Source organism: Olea europaea, unplaced genomic scaffold (genome assembly GCF_002742605.1).
Source record: "Olea europaea var. sylvestris unplaced genomic scaffold, O_europaea_v1 scaffold764, whole genome shotgun sequence".
Classification (NCBI taxonomy): Eukaryota; Viridiplantae; Streptophyta; class Magnoliopsida; order Lamiales; family Oleaceae; genus Olea; species Olea europaea.
The window spans coordinates 154420-166830 of NW_019266055.1; positions in this window are offsets into that span (position 1 = coordinate 154420).

Sequence of the window (12411 nt, forward strand, 5' to 3'; positions counted from 1 at the left end):
CTTCTCTGTTTTCTAAACCATGTATATACACAAGATTGAGGCAGGGATGATAAGACGAAGGTGTGGTATTACCTGACCTCATGGGGGTCTCATACTCCATTCGTGCTCGATCTTCCGAGTCCATTAAGGAATGAAATAGTTCGTGGTTTTGGGCTTCTGGGAGATGGGACACGATGGAGGGTGACCCCCTGTCACCTCTTACTGTTCCTACCAAATACTCTACATTTAGTGAGTACTAGCACTTCACCTCTGAATGTATATTTACTTGTATTCAGAATATAACTCATTTGTTCTTACAGGTCCTCTTCCTCGGTGTGAGTTATCCATCGAGGATTTTGACATGATCTGCATCGTATATCAGCTCCCTTCAAAGAGGAGATCTTATAACGAGCTGATAAGGAAGAATATTCACTTCATCATTTACGAATTGATGGCTTTCCAAGGTGAGTGTTCTTCAATTTATTTATTACCGTGGTGACCGAAGTGTATACATACTGATCCATTGTGTTTGTTGTAGATGACTTTAATAAGAAAAGATCCCTAAAGCTAGACTTTAAAATCATCCAAAGGATGATGGCTGAGGCAAGGGCCTTAAAGATCTCCTCCTCGACCTACAAGAAACAAATGGATGACTTGGTAGCTGCCTTTGGCAGAAGAGGAGGAGCCTTTACTGAAGAAGGAAAAGAGGGTGGCTGGGCCTTCAAGGGCCCCAACAATGGCGAGGATGGCCACTAGGTAGATGACGATCCCCATGGGGGTCGTCATACAGGAGATGTTCGCCCATTTGCCAGAAGGTACTGTCGTACAGGCCTTTGCCCCTACTGCCGCAGTGGCTCCTATTTCAACCGCTGTCCCAACTGATCATCCTGTCGAACAGAAGAGAAGGAAGAGGACTCGCTCTGCAAAAAAGCAGGACTTTTTGCACTGAACCTCTGAGGAGCCCGTGAAGGAGGTTTTGGAGGCTCTTTCTCCAGAAACTGCTACTATGGCCCAAGTCCACTACAAGTATTGGATGGAGGGATCACATTTCCTCTTGCACCGTTTTGACCTAGTGGCTGTAAACGGTGCATGCATCGCCCTAGCCTTGAGCACTAGTGTCTAGCTGTAAGGTCTCGTGAAAGACCTGAGGGTGAAGAACACTGACCTAGTCCAAAGGTTGGAAAAGGCTTCGCTTTACGGAGACAAGGTGAGTGTGGCTCGAGCCAAAGCAGAGAAGACTCAGAAGGTAAAGGAGGAGACAGAGGTAAGGGCGGTGAAAGTTGAGGCCACGTTAGAGCAATTGAAGAAAGAGCTATATGAGATTGAATGCCAAGTAGCTACTCTGACGAGGCGGACCGACCATGCCAATGAGCATTATCGCCTCGCAGTGGAGGCCCTTGAAGCCTCGAATAAGGAGAAGACTGAGTTGAGGCAGTGGGTAGAGACCGAAGTCGAAGAGATTGACTCTCTGAAGACAGAGGCGAAAACTGTTAAAGAGCCAGCCATACAGCACTTTATCGACCATTTTGAAGAGCACGAGCTATATGATATCTTCGCCAACTATTGGGCCTCGTGGAACTCCCAAGCTATGTTACAGCGCTTTAGGAAAGTCCACCAGAACTTGGACATCTCGACTTTCGAGGAAGAGTTCGGTGGGCCCACCGGAGATCGCCCCAACATAGCTACTGTCAAGGAGGCTATGGCTGCTCCAGAAGAGGCTAGGGTGGGGACAGGGGCTACTTCAGAGGAGGCTGAGGTAGGGGCAAGGGCTATAGTGCCGGTAGAATAGAATTTTTTGTAATGGCTTCGGCCCACCACTTGTAATTAATGAAATTATTTACTTTTATTAACCATCAATAAGCAGTTGAGGCATAAAATGATCTAATTCATAGAGTATAACGACGAATTGATTCATAAATAACTTGAATTCAACAATCATGCACTAAGGCAATTTAAGCGCTTAGTCAGATAAGTTACAACAGCTTGTGGATCATAAGTAGGTCAGATCGAAACATACATTAATTCATTGGTAGTACTTTCTTAAATGCTCGATATTCCACTGCAAGGCATCACTTTCCTTGCGATGTCTTTGATTTCACAAGTTTCAGGTCGAGATTCTTTGAAGATACGATAAGGACCTTCCCAAGTCGATCAAAACACTCTGTAGATCATGGAGAAGGCTGTTTCTCCTGTTGCAGTTTGGCTAGCTGTAAGTATGGCCCAAATGACATGGAGAAGCTCATCGACCCACGCTCCCTTTAAAGCGTCTAGCTTCCTTTTCAGGGTGTGCTTGATCGTTTTGTTTAGTGCCTCTACTTGTCGATTTGCTTGGAGGTGATGAGGCGTTGAGAAGTCTTCCCTTATAACTAGTTCGTTACATAAATCTCACATCTTCTTATTGTCGAATTACTTTCCATTGTCGAACCTGCAAATAATGTTCTTCCAGACAAACTTGGTAGTATTTGCCTCGGTGATTTTTGCTAGAGGTTCGACCTTGACCTACTTGGTGAAGTAGTTAATGGTGACAATAGTAAAGCTTGAGCTTCATCTTCTCTTTGGGAGGGGGCCAACGAAGTCAATACCCCACTTGAGGAATGGCCAACGGCTGGTGACCACGGAGAGGCTCTGAGAAAGCTATCTTTGAACATTGGAGAACTGTTGACATTTATCTCATTTTTGAACAAATTGGCAAGAATTTCTTTTCAAGGTTGGCCAGAAGTAGCCTTGTCGAAGTACCTTGTGTGCCAGAGCCGTTTCTCTGGAGTGGTTATCACAGACTCCCTCGTGGATCACCCTTAGTATGTACATGACCTCTTGTAAAGCATGCCATCCTGGAAAATGAAGTGAGCAGCCTTTCTTCTTAACTTTTTTGTCTCGTTCTTTGAGGTTGGCACTGATTAATCTCTGAGATAGGTTATAATGGGTTGCATCCAAAGTGGGATACCTTCGATCCACAATACCTCTTCGCCTCCGGTGATGGAAGGTTTCAGTAAGAATTCAATTGGAACAAATTTTAGCTACTTAGAGTCCTTGCTGCTGGCCAGCTTGGATAGGGCATCCGTATGTGTATTTTCGAGGTGTGAGACTTGAATCAGTTCAAACCTCTCGAAGTGGGAGATGAGGCTCAGCACTAATTTTAGATAAGTGGCTATGACACTATTTTTTGCTACAAACTTTCCGTTGACCTGACTCACCACAAGTTTTGAATCACTGCTTGCCATGAGCCTTTTAACTTGCATCTCTTTAGCTAGTCTGAAGCTTGCTAAGAGGGCCTCATACTCAACGGTACTATTCGAGGCTTTGAAACCAAACCTAATTGCACAGTTTAGCTTATGGCCCTCTAGGCTTTCTAAAACGACCCCTGCTCCAGAGCCGGTCTCTCTTGATGATCCATCCACAAATAGGTTTCATGTTGGTGGCTTCACTAGTTCCATTTTCGCCTCCATTTCTGAGGCTTTGGCAAACTCAACAACAAAATCTGCGAGGGTCTGGCCCTTGATGGCACTTCAAAGTTTAAACAACAAGTCGAACTCACTAAGCTCGATTGCCCATTTTACGAATTGACCAGAAGCGTCTACCTTTTGTAGCACTTGTTTAAGTGGGAAGTTAGTGAGAACTTCAATTGAATGGGTCTGAAAGTATGACCTCAATTTCCTTGATGTTGTGATAAGGGAAAGTGCAAGTTTCTCCATATCTGGGTAACGAGTCTCCGTTGGCAGTAAAGCTTTGCTGATGTAGTACACTGGCAGTTGTGGATCCCTTCTTCCCTGGCAAGGACTGTACTGATCGCTTCGTCTGAGATTGCCAGATACAATAGGAGTGTCTTCGTTGGCCTTGATTTTGACAGTAGGGGTGCCTCTCCCAAGTGCTTTTTCAGTGCTTGGAAGGCCGTCTCATACTCTTCGGTCCATTGGAACTTCTTTCGTTGCTTCAAAGCCTTGAAGAAGGATGGGCTCTATATATATATATATATATATATATAGTGGCCATGGAGATGAAGCGACTGAGTGCGACGATCCATCCATTGAGGTTTTGTATCTCTTTTGACGTCTGCAGTGATCTCATCTCTAAGAAAGCCTTTATCTTCTCGGGGTTTGCCTCACTTCCTCTTTGGTTCACAATGTATCCCAAAAAATGTCCCGGTGCTCAACTTCATTCTATATTTCCTTAAAATTTTGAAGGTGTTGTCAAGGTGGCCTACGTGATCCCTTGCGTGAAGGCTTTTGACTAGCATGTCATCAACATAGACTTCAATGGTTTTGCCAATGGGGTCGACGATCATCATGTTGACCAACCTCTGGTACGTGGCGCCAGCATTTTTCAATCCGAAGGGCATCATCTTGTAGCAATATAATCTTGTGTCTGTGATGAACGATGTGGCCTCTTCTATCGGTGATGAACATGGGTATTTGGTTATCTAAATTAGACATAATTAGGTTTAACATATATACATATGTATACATTTAAACAACTTTAACCTCACGCTCATTTGTTGACATTGTGCAAGCCCTCTCCTGGGATCTTTCTACTTTTTGATTTGAATTTCTACTAGCAGCAGTACGACCACTCATAGTCTGGCATTTACTATTCACTTAGTGAAATTATATGTTATATTGCATCTTTGTCTTCCAGTTGTAGAGATTTATAGAATTTTTTTAAGTGTATCTTTATTGTGTTAGCTTTCATTTTTTAGCATAAATATCGTGTGTGCATCTCTATATCCATGTTTATGTAAGGGGAACCTTGTGTAGTTTCTCTAATATGTCTTTTATTTATTTTATTTTAGCTGATTTATTTATGTATATGAAGACTCAATTTCGATCACAAAGTTTACTTGTTAAGACTGACGTTGTCGATTATTTTCCTGTTTGGGGTGTTTATGATTTACTTCTATGCATTAAAATTTTATTTAGAACCACTAATGACTCCAGTGTAAGTGGCACTCATATGATATTAAATAAAAGGTAAAATTAAATGACTCATTTAATTTGATCTCTCATTGAGCTTATCACATCACACCATCACGCCACCTAGACTGATATTGTATCACCACTAGTGCTTGATATCATTTTTCTTTTATAATTGCAAAGAGAATGAAATTCATTGATCATTTGGAAAATAGAGTATAAAACCATGAAAAGCTAATGATAGGTTATAAGTTAATAATTATTGTAAATATGTGTCATAGGATATTGCTGATATAACAATATGTGTTTGGCTAATTCTCAATTACACGACTTTTGACCAGCTATGAACTATATGGTATGAATTATACTAGAAGGGTTGACAATCATCATATTTGTGCAAAAGACAGATTTAAAGCAATAAGCAAAATGAAATAAATCAATGGATGCTCCATCTTATGTAATTGGTATTTAAATTCTTATTATTTCATGAATTTCTATTCCCCAAATAATTGGGAACTAAGTCGTAATTTGTGTAATTAATATATGCTGAAGTCATGACTTATTGGTTGTAATTGCAATCTGTTGGGTTTTTGATACCCAATAAATCCCGGGCTATGATGTTAACTGGGTTAATATTATTTAATAGGCATAGGCCGATGAATGAAATAGGTCCAACAACCAAGTCCATGAGCTACACTCGGCCCAATTGTATTCCTTATGGATGGCTTGAATCTTGGCCCGTTTACCTCTTTAATGGCCCAATTTAAAGCCTAACCCTAGAGTATATATATGAATATAACCCTAGCCTCTTTGAGATGATGATTGTGTAATTTTGAGAGAAGAAACTAGTGAATCCCGGCTGCCCCCCTTTTGTGTGAGAAAAAGGTGTCCAGAAGTGCCCAAAACGCTTGTATAACGTGTACAATTGGTAGTTCTTTCATAGTATACCTTTGTGGTGTCTTCTCTTAGCCTTTGTGGCGATAAATCATCATCCCTTCTTATCCTGCGTGGATAAGATTGTATATCAACCAAGGTGAATCAATTGATTGTGGTTTGGAGCCGTTTGGACTGGTTGTTGGTAGAGAAAGGTACGTTGGACTGAGCCTGGAAAACCACCGTTTGAAGATCCTTTTGAGAGAGCTTCCGCAACACAATCCATCATTTTCTATTTGATAATTGCACTCTGTGTACTGCTCCATTGGACTATTGGAGATGGCAAAGGTTTGTTTCTAATTCGGGTACATGTTAGCTATTTAAATATGCTTTCTGCAGGACACGGACTAGAAAACATTAGACAAACAAATAGACTCAATAGATGATGATTGCGTTCATCAACTATTCTCTCTAACTTCTCTCATGGTATTTGTGCCCTTTGGTTTATTTTTTACATAACTAGTTCGAAAGATGAGTTCTGAACCTCGTTTGAAGTTTTCTTGGCTTAGTTGTACTCTTGGAATGCTTTATGACTATATTTTATGGGTGATATCATATGTTAAATTTTTTTCCCTAACATCATTCAATGCATATATCTCCCGTCTCGACAATCTAACATTTCCTTAAAAATAACGGTCCTTACATTGCACGGTCAAAAGACTACTATTAGTTCAAAGCTCTCATTTTATCGATGAATTTCATGCATATCAAAAGAAAGAAATATTATTTCTAGATATGAAAACATTTTTCAAAGATTCTAATTTGAAATTAAAATTTGAAAACATTCATTCCTATTTTTGTGGTTAAGAATTAGATTTTAGTAGATTCTAATAAAAAGATAAAAAATATATGGTTGAAAAGTGATTATAAATACCATAAATATGTGGTTAAAAATGAGCTTGAAAATAAATTAATTTTATAAAGTAAGGAGCAAACATGGGCTCAATACATCACATACCCAAGTTGCAACATCCTAGGATGGATGAAAACATAACATTCAAAGCTTCAAAATGTTTTACTAAATGGGCAAAAATATACATGATGTTTTTTTTACTTCAAATAACATGCATTTTCTTAAAAAATAGAATTATTTCGAAAATCAAATCAAGATCATGAAAAAATTAACTCTAGAGAAAAACTCTGATCTTATCTCTTAAGAATATAGAAATATTTCTGTGACCTTTATTGCAATTTCACATAAAAGATAATAAGGAATTTCGTTATCTTTGAATTTGTTACTCATTTTGAGCATTCATTCGACGCTCTAGAGGCACCTAAAAACCAACTTATATGAACCATTTTAAAATATATTGTATTGCTCAACTTTTACCTACTCTGTATGCTCGAAATTGGGCTTATGAATAAAATTAAAAAATAATAATAAAAAAAGGAAGCCAAAATTACATGACTTGGGTATTCATAAAGATGCCAACACTATAATTCTAACAACAAACCTTTGTCCCTCTCAATACTAAAGTTTTGCAGTCAATTTGGTGGTGTGTGAAATAAACAGGATTGTTACGAGATCAAATGCAACATGATTAGAATTCACCATTCCTTGTGGACATGGATATCACGGACCAATATTTCTCTAATACAATTGGTCAATTGATACAAGCTCTCCTAGTACATTGACTAAAGCTTGTAGCTCGTAGAGTGACTACATAAAGGACAAGTTGTGGCACAAATGCGGGTATATAAAAATTTTGTTAAACAATAATGTTTGACTATTATAGTATATTGACACTTAAAATGAGATTTTTTTACTAATATCCAACCCTACCTATGTGAGACACAACAATATTGTACCACGATGAATCTACAAGCATCAAAGCCTATGAGTGAGTGATAAGCACAAAATTTTTTTGTTGGCCTGGATGTCTACTGAATAGCTTTGGTCAGCCCCTGTAGCCAGAGTATGCAGATTAGAATGGTCCTGTTGTAGGATTGGTGAGAGTCAATTTATCTTGTAGCATTGTGTTTACAGTGGTAAGTAATTTTGATTTTATTTTATTTAATTATGTCTTTAATGTCAAACTTGTTTAAGAGATCAAGTAGTATATTTTAAAGACTATTCAAAATGAAGAAGAAGAATTAGATCATGCATCATTTGCATCAAATGATTTCAATTCTCATGAGCTTCAAATAGCTCAAATTGAATAAAGATTTCATAACCAGACTATTCCAAAGGTAGCTAAGAGTTCTACCTATAAAATAGGAAAGTTTGATTTTCATCAAAATTATGTTAACAAAACTAGATTCTCTGGGCCTAAGCTGATCATAAACCTAAAAGAGTCTTTTCGATTTGGATACAGATGGTTTTCATCAAGATTATATTATCAAAACTTTTGAGCAGACCTTCCTATCAAAATCAAAATGTTCATATAAACTTATTTTCAAAAGGTTCTATTCAATCTAATAGGAAGAAATTAAAATATCATCATGTGGGATTAATTCAAATCACTGTCAAACCATTGTTTCGACTTGGTTTAGATGTTCCTATTTTCTTTAATCTTCGAGATAAGAGACTTCCAAAATTTGAAAACTCATTACTATCTATTCTAGAGTCAAATCTAGAAATAAGTCCTATATTTTCAAATTGCTATCCAAATTTTTCAATCAATTTAAATGACAAAGCTATTCTTAATGCTATAAATTTGCATATTCAAACAAAAAAATCTCTATTTTGATGATCATTCAAATGCACTTGCTTTAATATATAAGATATATTATAAGCTTATGAATATTCAACTCAATATTAGAGAGCTCTTTGCTCATTTTCAAAAGAAGAAAGTCTTCTCGTGAAATTTAATCATCTTCATTCCAATACCATTATTTCAAAAAGGATAAAATGGAACCTTCAATCTAGGGGATTAGAATGGGATTTTAAGAGTGCTCAAAACCCCATTCCTCCTATTACTAGAACAACTCCAAGTCAAATTGTTTCTTTTCCTGATAGAAATGTTAAGATGATTTTTAGAGGATCATTGTCAACAAGTCTGCAAAGATCATATTCTTGTAGATCTAAAGATAGGTCTAGAGATATTCCTTTTCAATATTCAAGATTTTCAACATCCTCTCAAAAATGAGTTGATTTTACCCCTAATATTTCAAAACCTCAATATAATACTGATAAGGATGAAGAATCAGAACAACCTGGTTCTCTAACTTTATTGGATATGCTACCTAATCCTTCAGAAAGATTTGACCAGCAATTTAATGTCATTTCTTCTAAAATCGATAGAAGAAATTAGTTCAAAACTGATCAATCTCCTGTTGTCAAAAGTTTCAGAAAGATTGTTTGAAAAAGTTTTTAAAAAGAAGAGATTGAATCATTCTGGGAAGAATTTTATGCCTTCTCAAAAGACTTAAGTTTTTATGAGTGAGTTTATTTTAAAGTTGATAACAAAAACCCCACTAAAACAAAAACTATTCAAAATACCAATACTCCAAAAAATATTTGGAAAACACCTTCTGGTAATACTTTTCAAACGTTTTATCCTTCTGTGCAAGAAATAATTATTTTTCAAGGAAATACAATAATTCTTGCTTATCCTCTCAAGAAAATATCTTCTGAACAATCAAATGAATCTAAAGTCGTTGCTAGAGATATTAAAAATATTCAAGCTCGGAACAATTATACTAATATTATTCTACAATCTACGTGGTCTCAGCTTGGCAGAATTGAAACTAATTTTGACTCTGAGGCATCATCCTTTTCAAAAATTATCGAAAAGAAAATGCCTATCAATCTAAATACTGAGACTAATGTTTTAAACGAACTCGCTACTCTGTTATCAAATTTATCTTCTAGTTCAAATAACATAAATATTATTGATGAACTTGAATCTCAATTTATTGATGATAAAATTATTTATTGATGATGAAATTCATTATATCAATAAATTAAGGGGTCTAAGGAATCAATATTCTAAATTCCTCCTCATTATCCTCAGCATACTTCTCAAAATTTACTTTTTGAAGAAAAATGGAAATATCAATTTATGAATGATGGAGAAACTATTGTTGAATGGAACATAGACGGATTAACAGAATATCAACTTCTTCAAATTTTCGAAATCATGTATGTGTGCTATAATGCATATATTACAAAAAAGTTCTTGCAGCATCTGCTACTAATAACCTATTTATTAAGTTTGTTGGTCAACTCAAAAATTGGTGTTTTAATTATCTTACTCAAACTGAAAGAGACCAAGTAGCTACGGCTATTAATAATTAGGGTGAAAATGATAGTTTTTTCTATATTATTATCAAACATTTCATTGGAATCCCTACCGATATCATAGATAGGCAATTTGAAATCCTTATGAATCTCATGTCCTAAACTTCAAGATTTTTGTTGGTACAAAGATATGTTCTTAACCCGCGTTTCACTTCATGAAGATGGTGATCAATCTTACTTGAAAGAAAGATTTCTATCTAGACTTCCTAAAATCTCTGCGGAAAGAGTTAGAAATGCTATAAAAATGGGATAATGATAATACTATTCCTTATCATGATCTCACATACGAAGAACTAATCATTTTTTTTAATCAAGAAGGATTAGCTCTTTGTAATGATCTCAAACTTAAAGTCAAATTGAAATCAGAGAGATCTGAAAATTGTAAAGAACTTGGATCCTTCTGGAACAATATGATTTTGAGAAAATTATTCCTCCTTCTTCAAAATCGAAAAAGAAAATTTTCCTATGAGAAGAAGATCTTTTTTAAAAGAAAATAATTTTCAAAAATTTTAACCAATTTTTTTTTTCTAAAAAGAGATTTTCAAAGAAAAAGCCTTCGAAAACCTCTAATATTACTTGTAGGAAATACAAATAAATAGGAAATTATTCTAATAAATGTCCTATGAAAACAAAAATAAATAATCTTTAAATTAATAGAGATGTTAAACTTGAACTTTTCAATTTTATTAATTTCATTTCAGAAGATGATTCTGAATACAAGATTGAACAAGTTTATCAATATCAAGAAGATTCTGATGAATCTTGTTGTTCTAAAACCATAAATGTCCTTATTAAATAAAACAACATAATCATGAAACAGTTGAGAAAATTGAAGATCGTCAACTTAAGAAAAAGGTCATTTCTCTTTTACCATCAACATCTTTAGTTGAACAGTTTAATAGTTGAAATGTTATCAATCGGTTTAGTACTTAACGTTTAAAATCATCTATTCCTGATTTAAAATAAGAAATTAATGAGATGAAATCTCAAATTTTAACTCTTGAACGTCAAATGAAGGAAGTATGAAGGGAAGTCGTACTACTTAAAACTATGGATTTAGAATGAGAATATGTTCATAAGTCCTCTTCATTTTCTTTAGAATCTTCCTCGAAAGATACTAAAACTTCTCATACTTATCTTTCGAATTCAAATCCTCAATCTGAAAAAAGAAAAAGTTAATATTATTAGCTGAATTCAACTTCAGAAAATGGTACTACAATATGACTATTGTAGCTAACAAAGAACTCAAATTCGCTTCTAGAGTCTTTTTTGATTTACGAGCTGATCAAAATTGTATCCAAAAGGATTAATACCTACAAAATACTTTGAAAAAACTGAGCATCTTTACGGTACTAGTGGAAAAAGCTTAATATTCAATATAAACTTTCAAAAGCTCATTTTTATAAATCAAACATTTGTTTCAAAAATATCTTTATCTGGTAAAAGATTTAGACCAAGAAATAATTCTTGGAACTCCTTTTATTGCCAAATTTATCCTTTTTCAAGCAAATTTAAAAGGACTTACTACAAATATTTTTTGATAAACCATTTTTTTTTAAATTTACAAATCCTCCTTATAAAGATGTTAATTCTTTAAAAGAAGTGTCTATTTAAAAAATTGTTAATAATATTAATTTTAAAAAGAATCATATTTAATTTTCTAAAGAAGAAATTAAATTTCAAAGAATTGAAGAATAATTGTAAAATTCTTCAATAAAATTTGAAAGTGAAATATGTTCTAGCATTACAAATGCTTTTTGGCAAGGCCAGCCCTAGGGCCAAGCCACCTAGGCAACCGCCTAGGGTTTCCAAAAATGTGGCTCGGGCCCAAGGCCTCATAGTAATACCACCAGGGCGTAGTCCAGCAGAAACTTAGGCCCTTCAGGAAATTGAACAGACACTGCAAGAAGGAAATTGAAGGGATAGAAAGGAAATTGAAGGCAAGGGACCGATTCGACAAAAAGGTAGTAAGTCGTCTTCTTCAATTTAGATTTCAGTCTGGTGATTAATTGTTTGTTCCTTTTATTATTTGTTTGTTCATTGGGGAAATGCACGGGAGAAATAAGAGTGACTAGAGTGAAATTTTGCAGGAGGTATGCATCATTTCTATTTGGGTTTTCGAAAATTTGAACTAATTTATGAAAACTATCCAATGTAATTTTGATGGAATTCCTCCCCTTTTTTTTCCCTTTTCTGTACTCTGATTGAAATTTAAATTTACAGGTACAAAAAATCCTTAAATTGAATTTGGTCGCTTGGAATTGAATATACTATTCAAATGAAACAAATGTTTTTTTTGAAATTTAAATTTGAATATCCGTCAAAAATCACTTATAATTATAAATATCT